We start from the raw sequence: 15,554 nt of genomic DNA on the forward strand, positions 1-15,554 counted from the left end.
CCATGAGCTATGCAGAGAGCCTGTCCAGAGTACACGGGGGCTGTGAGGGGAAGGAGGTTTGACCGGGTTAGCAAAAGACAGGGAAGATACAAAAGGAAATGTTTGTAAAAGCATAAAATAAAATATCAGAGAAGAGACCTAATGTAGGTGTCAGCGTGGTAAATTACAAAGTTTCAGAATTGGGTGAAAAAAGAGGCCAGTTCTAAATATGTCTCTCAGGGAAAAGGACAAAGATAAATGGAAAATAAAGAAATGGGCAAATAAAAATCAGACAAATGTGAACAAAAAGGAAGTGAAGTGGGGGTATGAAATTAATATTAAATAAACAAAGTAGAATTCAGGCAAAGAAAAGCTGCAGTAATGAGAGGTGCTCATTGATGAAGTGAGGTCCCTGAGTAGGAGCAAGGGGATGGGGCCCAGGGGATCGGGGGAGAAGTGAGTCCTGGATAGAAGAAGGGCTCTCTGCCTTGGTGACAGGAAGAGAAGTGGGAAGGTTGGGGTGGTCTTCGTCCCCTTCACTCCCTTCGCTCCCATGCCTGTGCTGAGTACAACCCACCTGACGCAGGGAGGTGCTGTGTCCATACCAGAGTCTTCCGGCAGCTGGAAGCCCCAAGATGGACAGGACACCAGCTGTGTCTGCTGTGGGTGGGTGGTTGACTTGGGAGCAGGAAGGGAGGGGTTACAGTTTGCTGCTTTTCTGTTCTCTGTGAAGCAGGCAGCGTGATGTCTGCTGATGTTGAAGGAAGAGGACGTGGGACCTGAGGTTGGGAAAAGTAGGGCAGCTTTGAGATCCAAACAGTGGAGAAAAATGACTAGAAAGCAGCAGACCGGTGGCTCTATGTGCGGTTGCTGTAGATCGAGCACTCACAGTGTGGCTCTGTATTCTGTGACTTTCTTCAGCACGCTCAGCATCTTGGTCCTAGGTGATGAGCAGCCAGACAGTCACATTCATCCAGATGTGGATTTTGCCAAACAGGTGCAATGAAGGAAGAGTGAGGCAATGGAGTTGAGAACAGGTCAAGAGAATCTTCTAAATGCTGAATCACATCGTCCAGCCATCCTAACCTTCCTGGTGAAGAGAGAAATTGAAGACAGAGGATAGACTGGAGGGAGGAAAAGAGTTCAAGGACAGTGTGTGGGGAAGGTCAGTGCACAAGGTCTGCAGGAGAGAGACAGGAGCGTGAGAGGCCTGACGCCAGACCTTTACTGTGCACATCTGGAATGTGAACGAGGCGCTCCTCCACCCTCCATGGTTCTCTGTGTGCCTGCTGAGTTCTGTTTCCCATGGACCCTTTGTGGGCTTCCTTTTCCACCCCATCAGCGTTTTCTCCTGTTCCATCTCATAGGCATTGCCGGTCCGGCATACATTTTTTTAAATTGAGGTTGCAAGTTTGCAACATCCAGGGTATGCTCAATGTATGCAATTTCTATACCAGTGTAACCTTAAGAGGGTTTGGCATTTTGTTCAGATGAACTGGTGGCAGCTGTATCACTCCTCCAGTTGACCCACTGGAGCCACATGAAGAAGACAGTGGGTTCTCAATTACCTCTGCTGAGAGAGAGGAACAGTGACACAGAAAGTTGAAAACGCGTTTGTGTTCATCTTTGGAATGAATTTTGTATTTCTGCCTGAAAATGGGTGCCAGACTCATGAAAACCTGTTAGTGGAAAATCAAGAGTTGTCTAGACCTAATAAAATATGTGGGATGATATCATGATCTGGGAGCCCATCGCTGCCTGGGCTTCAGCTAAGCTTTTAAATCTCCATATTGAGTGAATCATTCTGCATGGCACCAGAGGGAGAAATTCCACCCTGACCCCATCAAACTGAGGTGTCTCCCTTGTACCCTGCTCTGTCAGGATCGGGGCCCCTGTAATCTTGTCCTAGAAAATGAGACTGCTGATGCTCTTTTTTATTCCACTCTTTTTTTATTTCCACTAAGCTATTTTTGCTACAGTCATTTACTGCCACTGGGATTTTTGCAGAAGGTTAATAGTAGCAATAAAATGAAGGGCAAAGTGAGAATCTCGAAAGAACAGACTGTAACCCTTTGTTTGGTCAAGGCTGAAAACCCTGCGAGGCGTTACAGTCTCCAGTTTGGAGTCAAGGCCACCTTCAACCTTGCTTGCTGAATTGTTCTCCATCCTCTGGGCCCAGCACTTAACGTCTCTCTGCCCAGCACTGCGAGGCTTCCCATCACACTTAGAGCCTGCAGAGGGATGAGTCCGCTCCAACCATGTGCCCTCTGCTGCCTAGGCCAGTCGTCAACCCTGGCTGCCATTATAGTCACATGGGGGGCTTTGAAAAAGTGCCTGTGCCTGGACCCTTCCTCAGACCAACTAAACCAGAATCTCTGGGCTGGGCCGGAGCCTCAGCTCCAGGGGTTTCCATTAATTGGACCAGAGTTGTGGATTGCTGGCTGGGACTAGGAGCTTGGAGCGCCACTCCCTGGGCAGCTGAGGAGGTGGCCCCGGCTCCCGCCAGCTCTACCTGCTCACCAGTGCCGGGTCCCCCTGGAAGCTTGCGCACCTGAGCCACCTCGCTGCCCAGCAGCGTGCAGGAGGCACGGCCGGAGAGCGGGTGCCGACGCAGGAAGCAAGTGCCAGGTGGGGAGTTTGTTTCCCATTTTGCTTTGGCCTCCAATTAAAATTCAGAATTGTGTGGCATTTTTGAATGTTTTAGTCTATTCGTCGCTCTCCGTGTGTCACTTCAGAATAATCCACAATAAATAATAAATCTCCCTGAGCTTTGTTACAATGGGTACATGGTTAGAATTGACTTTGGTTTTCACTGCCATCTCTCGAAAAGTCGTTTATCTTCTTGTGGAATTTCCGCTGCTTCAAATATTATCTCTTCGGAAGATAAGGAAGAAGGTAACATTTAGTGAGCACCGGCTGCGTTCTTAGTACTATAGTGGCAACTGACATGCCCTGTTGAAATTGTTAAGAGTGCAGGCTGCGGGGTCAGAGGGCGTGGGCTTGCAGCCCAGCTCAGCCACCCCCACGAATACACTCAAATGACAGAGTCACCATGAGTTTCCAATGAGATAGTGTCTACAAAGTGTGTAGCACGATGCCTGACACAAGGCAAGTTCTCAAAAAAGAGTTGGCTGCATCATCCTCGTCTCATTTGATTCTCACAACAATACTGGAGTAGGTATCATCGTTCACTTTAGAGACAGGCAAAGTCTCGAAGATGAACCTATTTATCGGTGGACATACTCGATCTCAGGTGTATCTGAAAGAAAATGAAAATAGCTACCCTTCAGGATGGTTGAAAAACAAGAGAAATAATTTCGGGGAGCTTTGTCTAAGACCTGAGAGATAGTCGACTGCAAAACTGAACTCTGTTCTGTGTGTTGGAGGGACAGCGAAGAGAAAGACAGACAGATTCCCTGTCCTCGTGGAGAGCAGGCTGAGATGTCCACCAGACCTTCAGGAACCATGAGGCATTGGACATTCCAGATCTTTCAGTGGCACATTCTTCACCAGGGTTGTGTATTCTTTCCCACTTAACAGCCAGTTCTAGTCCCTCGTAGTGAGTGGTCCCTACGGGTCTGGACTCATCACAAAATGATCAAAGATGGAGTCACCAGGCGGCATCTTTGCTCCCCCAGGAGTCCCTTCTGGGAACACTCCCTTGTTTCCCCAAACCAGGGCCCCTGGTGCTAGCAGAAGGAGCAAGAAGATGCTATCACTGCTTTAAGATGGCATATGCAAGTGTCATTCTACCATAACGACTCCCTAGATCCATGCCAACCTCCCAGCCATCTCTGGAATGTTCTTTCATTGTTTAAACCAGTGTAGTGGTTGGTAGATACTCAGACCACTAACTCATATAAAGACCACAAACAGATTCATTCAGATTAACTCATTTCTAAGCAATGGATTAATGAAAAGAAGATTAGCAGACCATCAGAGAGTTTATTGAATGTAACTTATATGCTGATCATTTCTTCTCTGCTTCCTTGAATTTGCTCATTCATAAAAACCTAATAAGCCCCTCCTACGTACTAGATTTTATATAGTCTCTGAGGATACAGAGATAATCCCAAGATAGTAGTAGTTTTGAAAATGTCTCAAGAAGACCTGTCTTCTTTGTTTGAGAACAATCCAAAATATTGTTGACATAGAAATATAACTTTTATATTCTTTGATGCCTCTGGATAAATTTCTGGATAACTTTCCATACAGTACGTTAGGAAATTTCATTGCATTTTTGTAACATTGGGACGATGTACTTACACTGCCATCACCTCAGTGCTAAAGCTGGGCTGAGAACACCAGTGTCCACACCAGGCTTCCAGGAGCTGTTCGGGTCTTTTCCCATACCGTAACTAATTTTTCAGTATAGTGCAAAATATCATTTCAAAGGGGAATGACTCTATGTAGAGTTTGGGTTAAATGGGATCTCCTAAGGTAAAAGATGTACCAACATGGTTTTCTGATTTAGCATTGCTCCATTTTCTTCTTTAACATGATACATTTCCATGTATAACTACTGAAAAGGAAAGGTCTCCGTCGCTTTGTTAGACATGAGAGTCGGTGCATAAAAAAGATTTCCTGCATCATTCCATGGGAGATGCAAAAATACCCCTCTGCTTGCTACAACTATGCGTTTTCCGTTAGGAAAAGGATGATAGAGATTTAAGGGGAAAAAAGGGGGGCTGAAATCATTAACGTTTGGTAACCATCAGGCACAGACAAAATAAGCTAATCTTTACATGTAAATCCATAAATCTACAGGGAAACATAGGAACGGAGTTAATTTCAGTGTATATCATTTGGGAACTTTTTCAATCTTTGGCTTTCATTAAATTATCCCTAATATATTTCCTCAGTTTTAATCTCTCTATACTTCAAAAACTCCTTAGTCAAAAAGTGTGTGACTTGTTTTGGATTCCTATTTGAGTTTTCATTAATGATATTTAATACTATAAACATGGTGAAGCTCATAGCCCAAGAGGGAGAATTTGAAAGGACTGACGTAAAATACTTTTTCTTTTTTTTTTACAATGTATTATCCTTAGCTTGTTTTCACTAAGTTTCTTTGCCTCCCTACGAAATTCAAGTTTATTCCCTAGCGTATCCTGAGAGTCCTAAGAGCAGACACTGGTTTTTACACACAGACACAGCAGAGTCATTCAACATTGTGACCGTCTCGGGGAGAGGAGCTCACTGAACCGTCAAAGGAACGCAGCCCTGCACAAAGACGGAGATGAGACGTGAACTTTTCAGAGAGAAAAGAACGTGTGAAGGAGGTCACGCTGACTTTCCAACTTCTCGACAGCAATGTTTTTCCAGAGAGTTCTTATTCACAGTAACTTCAGTGGAAAGGCAAAAGATAAATTCAAAATCAGAAATAAAAACATAGATTTGAGCAAGTGCTATGTCCCAGTCCTTGTGCTAGGAGTTCATGGGGGAAAAAAAAGGACTTTCAATCCTGATAATAGATCCCATTTTAGAAGAAGATATTGAAAATATTTGAATTTGTTTTAAAAAAACAGAAATTGCCATTTAGCGCTAGAGTCCCACAGTAGGTGTCTAATTTTATGCTAACACTGTGTTATTTCACCTTTGTTAACTATTCCATACTTTTCTTATAGGAGTTCTTTCAAAGAACAAAATGAACAGGGCACATTAGTGATGAACGCTGGTTACAAGGGCCCTGGACACTTAGTTGTAAAAACTAGTTTTGAATATGTAAATATCAGGACAGGAAAATATGGGGAATTGTGACTAAGAAACAGGACAGGATACAAACAAGATACAAACACTACCTCTTTCCACCCGTTCAGGAAGTAGGAAAAGCTGTAATTTGTTGAAACTCTGTTCGTGAATGGATTTTAAAGTGAAGTAATAAGGATTTTTAAAAGTTTTTCCTTCTGATTATAAAAGTAATAATATTTCAAAAGTGGGCAAAAAATTAAAACACACAAAAGAAAAATTCATCTAAGAACTTTTTGGCTTTATTTTATTTTAAATTTTCATAACAGGCTCAAGGTGCTAAAGCAGTCAATTCAGGAGTCATAAGGAAACTGAAGAAGCTTAAGCCATGGATTTCAATTACTGTGTATCATTAATTCTAACATCTAAATGTGGGGAGGGGTTCATTGTTTTCTGGGGGAAGATTTAGAGCAGTGACATTTCATTCCTACGCTGTGCTCACAACCGCACCTGTTGGGGAACGTCAACCCTCCCAATCTGCTTTATAGCACAAAACTGCCCCTTCTAAACTTCGTCCTCATCCTTCATCCTGCTTCCATCACTGCTTCCTTGTCCTTAAACTTTATTGATCAGATTAATGGAGAAACAGATCAAAATAGTTCCAGGCGGAGTTACCCTGAAACAAATCTTCAAAGAAAATGGAGCTAGCAGCATCCCTTGGCACTTAAGTACAGAAGACTTTAAATCAAAGAAAGAAGGAAAATATCAAATATTTGGACATTCTCTACAGGATCACAAAGAACCCCATGTCAATTGCAGCCGCTTAACCCTCACAACCTCAAGCCTATATATGGAAGGTTAGACAAAGATTCAGGGTCCAACTTTCCACAGGGTTTTCTGGGAGAACCAGCCAGCCCATCCCAGGCTCGCCTCACCTAACACCGAGCTCCCCTCAGCCACTGCTTTCCCACTCCTATGCCCTGCCCCGGAATTCCTTCAGCCACAAGCACGTCTCACTATGACCCAGCTCTCAGCCCTGGTTGGGATTCTTAAAGGTTTGAGAGCTTAAGGTCCCGGATGGCTCTGTGCATGAGGTCTCATGGGAGGACAAGATAAAACCTGTTCTCGGGGGGGGGGGGGCTGGGAGAATCTGGGGACAGGCCTGTGGCCCGGAGGAGTAGGGGCAAGTGCATGGTGTTCTTCAGACCGGGCAGTTTGGGGGCAGAAATAGGTTCAATCTTGTCGTCAGGAAGGTTCTGCGGAGGAGGCACGCGGCAGAGGGAAGAACGTGGGAAGACTCATGAAAGCAGGATAGTTACAAGTATTTAGAGCAAACCCTAGGCCACACCATTTGGCTGGAGCAGGGCGGGTAGGGGGAAGGAGGAGGGGGAGGCATCATTCCCAGAAAGCAGCATGGGGCTGGGGGCGACCATGGCTTTGGAGACCCCACCACTCACCAGCTGCGGAAACCTGCTTCTCTACCCCTCCACGTCGCCATCTGTACAATACGGGGAATGCTTCAGATCTCGCAGAGTTCCCTGTAAATGGAATCCTACTTGCACTTCGCGTGCCTGAGGGCCCACTTTTATTCCTCATGGCCTTTACCACTTCCTTTCTAGTTTCACTGCTGTTTCAAGCTCTTTTATAAAGTGCAGGTGTGAAAGCCCTCCCAAGCCCCCCAGAGTTAAGTGGTATTATTGGTTCCTGCCAGAAAAGGTAATCAAAGCAAAAAAGAAAAGGCTAAGTTGTCATCACATTTGTTAACTCAGGCCAGATGCTCATTAGCAGTACACTGGAAGCCAAAAATGAAAGACCAGGCTGCAGCTTGGATCCAAAAATAATGGCCAGCCTCTGTGAAAACATCAACAGGTGCAGAGCAGAGCGAGGAAGAACACTTCGTCTGCACCATTTGAAAAAGACGGAGCCCTGAGCTGTGTCCCAGGCACCCAGACGTAGGTCCGCATCCAGCTTGTCTGCAGTGGCCACAGCAGCGTTGCTCAGAACATTGTTTTGCCTCCCAATCGCCTGGGGAGCTTTTTAAATATAATGATGCCCGTATTCTGCCTCAGATCTGCAGAACAGACCTCAGAGTGGGCTTCCTGGGGGAGTCTAATGAATCCTGAAGCATAAGAGCCTGAGACTGTGTGTTAATGCTCACACGTAGCCGACGCTGTTAAACGCTCACCAAATTTCACTGAATCCTCCTGACAATGCTGTGAACTGGTTATTATTGTCTGCCTCCCTCCCCGTGCTAGTGAGTGGGAGAATCAGAGTTCCAACTCAGCGCGACCTGCTTTCCGCTACCTGCTTCGCCATCACACTACTGCTTCCAGCAAGAGGACAACTCTGTTCCATGCCCTTCAATTGGTAGAAGGTGCCAAGAGCAAGAAGCCAATTCTTCACCTCTGTCACCTGTCTGCGCATCCCCGTCCCACCTTCTGAGACTCTCCCTCGGGCCAGATTTCTAGGTATCTGCTTTCTGTCTGTGTTGTTTTGATCCTGCATCAATAAAAACAGTAAGGTAACTGTGAACTCACGTGTCTTGCGGAAAGACCACACTCTCTCCACCCCATATAGGGATTCGGAGTGGGAAGTCGGTTGGGGGGACTCCGGAATAAGTCTGCCTGGATTTAAGTCCCAGCTCACCTCCACCACTTACTGGTTACTTGAACTTCAGGCAAGTCTCTCAACTTCTGGAAAATGGGGATTGTAACAGTTGAGTAAAAGGATGAGATGGGCGAGGTTGGGTGTAAAGAAAAGGAAGAGATGCTAAAATATCAGAATGGGAAGAGTCTGGAAATGTGGTCCTCAACCTTGGCCGCAATTAGAATTACCTGAGGATCTTATAAGAATTCTGATGCCGGGGTCCCATCCCCAGAGACTCTGATTGAACTGTCTGGTGAAGGCCAGGCCAGTGGAGCCATCGGAAGCTCCCCAGGAGATTCAGACTGCAGCTGGGGCCGAAACCACTCCTCCAAGACAGTGAGGAGGCAGAGGACGCCCGCTGCACAGGTTCTCCTGTCAGAGACCCTTCGTTACCAGGACTGGAATGCCCGTGTTTTTTAAATGTTTATTTACTGATTCAACAAACAATTTTTAAGTGCCTACTGTGTGCCAGGCTCCACTTCAGTGGCTAGAATTAAAAATTTACATTGAACTCGGTCCCTGCCCTCAGGACAGTTGCAGTCTGACGGGGAAGTCACATGCGAAAATAAGTTATGTCATTACCATGCAACGTGGTCTGTGCAGCAACAGCAGTTTGTTCAAAGTGGTAGGAGAGTAAACGAGACGACTGACTTCTCTCTTCAAAGTCCAACCACAGGACCATGACCAGGAAATTACAGAGATCAAGGAAGTCAAGGCCCCTAATGTTGCGTATAAAGAAACCAGAAATCACGAGGTTGGGACTTTCTCAGGGTCACAGAGTTAATGACATAGAGTCCTAAAGTATTTGATTGAGGTAGCAAGCCATGCTGTGACCCCCAGAGCTGTGTCTGGGAACCGTGTCCCACAGCGTCTCACTCAGAGGCTGAAGTCCTGGGTCCTGAAGAATGAGGAGGATTTGGACACAAGGACGTGGGCAAGGGTTCCCTTCTCAGAAGACTCAGTCCGCAGCTCAGAAGGGGAAGTGCTCACAGGCCAGTGACCTGGCCCTCCTGTCAGGTGGTGGCCAACAGCTCAGTGCCCCCTCCTTGAACCAACGCTGCCCTGGGCTTACCCTCTGTTTCTTGCTTTCCATGAAATTTGGGGGGATGCTCACACCCCCAGCTCCACATCTCTCTAGGAGTAATTCTATTCAAGTGGGATGGTTAGATGATTAATTTTGCCCAGTTTTGTCTGAGTTCAGTGAGATTCAGGGTTTGCCTCTTTAAGCGTAAATTCTTCAGTGATGTAACAGATTTATAACTCTAAACACCTCTGGATTGAACTCATCTCCATCATTTGGTCAGCCTTGACTCCATTAACTTGCCCTTGACATGTGCTCTATTTGCAAAACTTAAAAATTATTAAATCCGTAGTGAAATTCTCCCCTTGCTCTGACCTTGATGTTGTCCTTGAATTCTCACCTTTTCTCATACTCTCCATCCTTTAATCAGTAAATTCTACTGCCTCTCCTTCAAAACCTGTCAAAAATTCAACCACTTCTCACCATCCTCACTACACCATCTAGGACCAAACACTGTCCTGTGTCACCTGGATTATCATAGCAGCCTCCAGCCTGGGGCTCGTGCTCCAGCTTCAGCCTCAGAGGTGTGTCCTCAGCACCGCAGTAGGGGCTCCTCTTCAAAGAATGTCAGACTGTACTATTTGTCCATTCATACCTCTTCTTTAGCCTCTCCAAGGTCCTTCTTATAACTGACATGACCCCACACGACCTCAGACCTCACCCCCTCTCCTCTGGCCACACTGGCTTCCTCGTTGACCTTGAACATACCAGGCCAGCCCCCTTCCCCACATTTCCCCCACCTGGAACCCTCTTCCTCCAGAAAGCTGCAGGGCAAACTCCTTCACTTTCTTTGGATCTTTGCTCAAAAGCCACTTTCTCTGTGAACCTTATCTGGCCATCCTATCTAAAATCTCAACACGCACTCCCTGATACTTCATATACCCTATTCCTGCCACGTAAAAATGACTCACGGGGCCAGCCGGGTGGCGTTGCAGTTAAGTTCACACATGCTCTGCAAGGGTTTGTGGGTTCAGATCTTGGGTACAGATGTAGCATCACTTGTCGAGCCATGCTGTGTCTGCATCCTACATAAAATAGAGGAAGGTGGGCGTGGATGTTAGCTCAGTGACCATCTTCCTCAAGCAAAAAGAGGAAGATTGGCAACAGATATTAGCTCAGGGTCAGTCTTCCTCATGCACACACACAAAAAGACTCTCTTTAACACTCATCAGTAAATGCTAAGTATTACGTATTTTCTTTACTTATGAAATTAACACTCATAACTAAACACTATGTATTTTTCTTATTATTTTTGCCTTTCCCCATAAATCTGCTCCATGTGGGGAAAAATAATTGCCAGTTTTACTCACTGTTGTCTCCTGATAATTTAAATACAATGCCTGGCACATGGTGGACTCCATCAATACTTGTTGAATGAAAGGCTGAAGAAAAGTTAACTGTGGCATAATAAATACTACAATTGCATTTATATATTCCCTTCTTCCTAGATATAAAAAATGTATTCAAACCAGGAGCAAGTCAAGCTGGAATATAGAAAGGGAAGTCACCAAAGCTATAGCCTGAAAATGATTCAGACCCAGATTGAGGGACATTCTACGAAGTGCTTGATCAGTACTCTTCAAAGTGTCAAAGTCGTGAAAGAGAGGAAAGACGGAGGACTGACCCAGATCAGAGGAGACTAAGGAGACAGGAACACTGAATGCGGTGTGGGGTCCTGCACAGAATCCTGGAACAGGAAAAAGACAGTGAAAGTCAGAAAAGCTCTGTAGTTGAGTCACTAGTAATATGCTGGTGTTAATTGCCTGGTTTTGATAATGGCCTATGGTGATGTGAGGTGTTAACGGCCAGGGAGGTAGATGACTAAACTTTATTGCATCTAAGTGCCTGAATCTCTCCAGCAAGGAGGTCATTTAAATCAGAAGCAGGAATGAACTCCTGAATGGATAACAAGAAGCAATTACCCTGTAAACTGCCAACAAGGTAACTAAGTAACCAAGACAGTGGTGTGTGTGTGTGTGTGTGTGTGTGAAAGGCAGTTCTCTTTCTATTTTTACATTTCCCCAATCATTTTTCCAAGCCGTAGTAGGTGCATGCTGAGGGGCCCATGCAAAGGTTTTCAAAACACATATTCCTTGGTGCATGAAGGAGGTTTGTCAGAAGATACAATGACAGTTCAAAGTTCTCTGTACTCTCCCTCTACTTTTAAAAGGTTAGCAATAGCAAGTGTCAGTTTAGTAAAATTATATTCTAAGTAACATCCTACTAATTTGAGATTTCACAGTGAAATAGTCATATGCCATCCTGGGTCTCAAGAAGTCTGGTTCTCATTAGAGGCAGAAAAATGACCATGAAAACTGTCACAGAGGGTTTTTGAGAACCATATTAACTAATAAACCACCCTAGATCTTGTGAAGTTGGGTAGTAGAGAATAAAATCATGCAAGCCGAGTTCGCCTATCTGGAAGGCTGCCCTGGATCCCTCTCCATCGGGAGAGAACATGTCCTACTTGTAAGTGGCAACTATTTCTCAGGGTTGGCTGGTGGACCCTCCCTACACAGTGCCACCCTGTCCCTCTGGAGGCCTTGCAGCCAAAGAGAAGGACTTCCCCCAGCCCTTCTCCAGGAGGGGCCACAGCTGGGTGGGTACCCGGGACGGGGAGAAACACACCAATCACGTCAGGACTAGAAGAACTGAAGACTTGATGAGCATTACTCATGTTTCTATAAACTGAAATAAACATGATTGTTGGGTGGGAAATTATCCCAGTATTTTGTAAATTAATGTCAGTCAAAAAGGCCATTCAGTTCAATTTACCAAACAATCATCGACCATCTACTAAGGACTCACTTCTATTCCGGGTTGTGGAGATAAGAAGAAGAGTGAAATGAAACCCTCAGACAGCTTACTCCCTCATAAAACATTTAAAGGTTATAAGCAAACAACTATAGAACAAATGAGTAGCACGAGTCTAAAGGGCCAGGGAAGTAGCCCACCTGAGCGAAGACCCAGAAACGGGGCCAAACTCTTTATTTTTCCTAAGTTATAACTTAATGCAAATATATATGACAGTGTAAATATATATGATATATGTTTAATATATATTTTTCCTAACTTATAACTTAATGTAAACATATATAACTTAATGTAAATATATATGATATCTGTGTTCTATTTTATATTAAAAGTTTTAAACTAACTGAAAAAGAAAACGTTTAATTATCACTTTTTTTTTCATAATTCATTACTGCTTTGATCTGGAATCAGAAACCTGAGATCTTTTCTTCTGCAACAGACTGAACTCAGGCCCTATACTTTTTCACTGTGATGTGTGGTCTGCAGTCTTAAATACTTCATATATACTGGGGCTGGCAGGTAGTTTTCCTCAGATTCGTTTTAGAATAAAGCTGCTCCTAAACATAAGCTCTTCCCAACGTGGATACACTCGTCATAAATGGTTCTCATAAGTAGGGCAATTTCCTCCAAGATGTGTGAACAATCCAGCTTTCAATGTTGTCACATTTACTCTTCAATACCATTTTGTACTACAGTTTGGTAACTTCAAATCATAGCCCTTCATTTGTACTAGCAAAAGTTAATTAAGAAAGATAAGCTAAATAATGCTAGTTTATTTTCATAAAGTTTGACAACCAGCATTCAATGGCCCAGTCTTGAAGAATGAATTTCAGGCTATCATTTTTACTTCTGGAAACTGACTGCAATGTGGGAAAGTGGACCAAACTATTCTTTAGCAAATGAATTTCCCAAAGACTCTATTTTGTCAGGACTGAGAAGAGCAAATGGGACATTTGTTTCAATACTTGCGCATGCCCCTACAGAGAAATATTCAAGGTGTAATGACTTGTAATGTCAACAAGAAGCTTAGACCTTCAAGCCAATCTTAGCTGCTGAGTGGAGATAGGACTATTTCCTTTGATGACATGAACAGTTACAAAAATCTCTTCGGTATCTCAGCACAAGTGAGCCTGCAAATTCGTCAAGCAAACACTGACCTGATTTTGCTCCAGGATATAGAAGAATAGCCGACTCATGGTATTAATTACTGAATCTATGGCTTGTCTCGATTTAGCTCTTTAGCCCAGAGAAATTCCTGGCCAATGAGGAAATTCATGGATTTACGTAAAGTGCCCCTACAAAATACTGCCACCTCACATCTTTGGCTTGACAAGTCCAATGTCGGCCCCACCCCAGGAGAACCCTGGAACAATGCAGTCTCCATCTGGTGGTCTGAGGCCTTTCTCATCACAAAATAAGCCATTTCCCGACGCTTTGCCTTGCAAGGACTTCTTGTTCAGAAGTTCTCTGACCTCTCCAAAATTCTCAAAACATCACAAATAAATAGAGCTCACAGTGTGTTATTATTTATATCTGCATTCTCATTTGCTGCGATAGAAATACCACCAATAATTTAACTTATCCTGGAAGTTCTCAACCATATTTTTAACAGGCTGGGCTACAGTGTTTCTGGTTATAACATCTGCAAATGCTTGTTTATGCTCTGGACACGTAATTTCTGCTGCTTTCAAAAGAGACTCTGATAAAAGTGTCGTCTGTAAAAAGGTTTTGATGCCCAGGCAATTTTTCCACTTAATAGAGAACAGCATTTCACGGCACACCATTTATTTTATTCTCATTCACAGCCAAACGCTGACATTCTTCAGTCCATTAGGTTTCTCAATGCCCATGTTTTCCGTACGCCAGTCATGGCTGGTTTTATTACGGTGCTTTAAATTGTAGTTTTTCTGTGCAAACATTCTTTGTTTGGATATTCGTCACATCCACCAAAAAGAAGTGCACTCCTATTTTCTTCTTGAAATATTCAGCTCTATTTTCTTAGGAGATGCACAAGTTCCCTTTTCTCTTAATTTTGCAATAAGAAAAATAGCAGTAAACATGTGGTAGTAAATAACTGCAATTTGATGTCAGTGTTGGGCATGCAAAGGAGGGTGTGCAGCCTCTGACTGAGCCTGGGGCCTGGCCCTTCCACAGAGGGCACTGCCCTCGGATTCAGGGGACGTCTGCCGTGTGGGACCCCGGGCCTCTGCTGTTAAGAGAAGCTGGAAAGCAGACATTTTTAAGAAAAATCTCCTAATTACTTAAATGTTGGCAACATTTTAAATTTATTAAAATACCAAGTCGGTCAACATTGTTGTAGCCGGGCAAAGCTGAGTGTAACCTGCAGGCTGCCATTTCCAACCTCTGGGGACGTAGACTGTAACAGTAAAATAGTTTATATCCTACCTTTGTTCTAGTCCCTGAGGACTAAGAAAAGCTGCAATTACATGAACATGCGTCTATGGAGTATGAAGTCCAAGCGCCATAATTAATTTGGAAATTTACTAATGAGAAGTGAGAAGCTGTGGAAAAGGTACCGTTCTTGAAGCTAGGCACGTGTGGGAATCTGGGCATCCCACCGATTAGGTTGGTTGATTTTAGATTCCTCATCTAGAAAGAGTGATAATAAAATTGCATTGTAAGTTTGTCAAAATGATTAAAGTACACGAATTTCTCAGCCTACTGTCGGCATATGGAGGGTGTTCCATAAACAGTAGCTATGATGATTATTGTGAAATGCAGAACGTAAGTTTCCAACAGCATTTCTTTGGTGCCCCCACGACATCACTTGTGCCCTGGCTGCCCTCACGTCTGCCACCCTCACCTCCATCCCGCCCATCGCTCGCCGGCCCCCCAGCAGCCCCTCCACACCCTCTGGGGTTTTCTGCCTGTGAGCACCCACGCTCTTACCTACAGCTGGAAGGCCTGTCCTTTCCTGCTTTATTCAGTTACCTCTTTTGCAACACAACCAAAGTGTCACCTCTTCTAGGAACACTTTCCAGAGCACCACCTCCCTCCAGCTCAGGTGGCGCACTTGCTCCCTGACACCTTGGATTTGCCTCAGTCCAGCATTTGTCAAGTAGTGCTGTGAACTGTGAGCTCCTGGGAGAGGGGCACTGGGTTAGTCACCTCACGGTCCCCAGCACCTGGGTTCAATGCCCTTGCCTGGCATGTATTTTGAGGTCAAAAAAAATGGATCAAGGAGGGAATGAATGGAGGAGGTGACAGTAGCCTGAGTGGCAGAGCCCGCTCAGCATCTGCTTCCGCCTCGCTTGACAAGTGCACATCTGGCTGCTGACTGTGCCTCTCTCCCCTGCCTCCCAATCCTCACTCAGGAGACAGCCTC

The 15,554-nt window shown here is 44.6% G+C and overlaps 1 protein-coding gene across 5 annotated transcripts in view; it reads left to right on the plus strand.

The window, feature by feature from the left end:
* KCNAB1 (potassium voltage-gated channel subfamily A regulatory beta subunit 1) overlaps positions 1-15,554 on the plus strand; it is a 365,135-nt gene that overhangs the window by 269,244 nt on the left and 80,337 nt on the right. The window lies entirely within an intron of this gene.

This window comes from Equus przewalskii, chromosome 18 (genome assembly GCF_037783145.1).
Source record: "Equus przewalskii isolate Varuska chromosome 18, EquPr2, whole genome shotgun sequence".
Taxonomy (NCBI): Eukaryota; Metazoa; Chordata; class Mammalia; order Perissodactyla; family Equidae; genus Equus; species Equus przewalskii.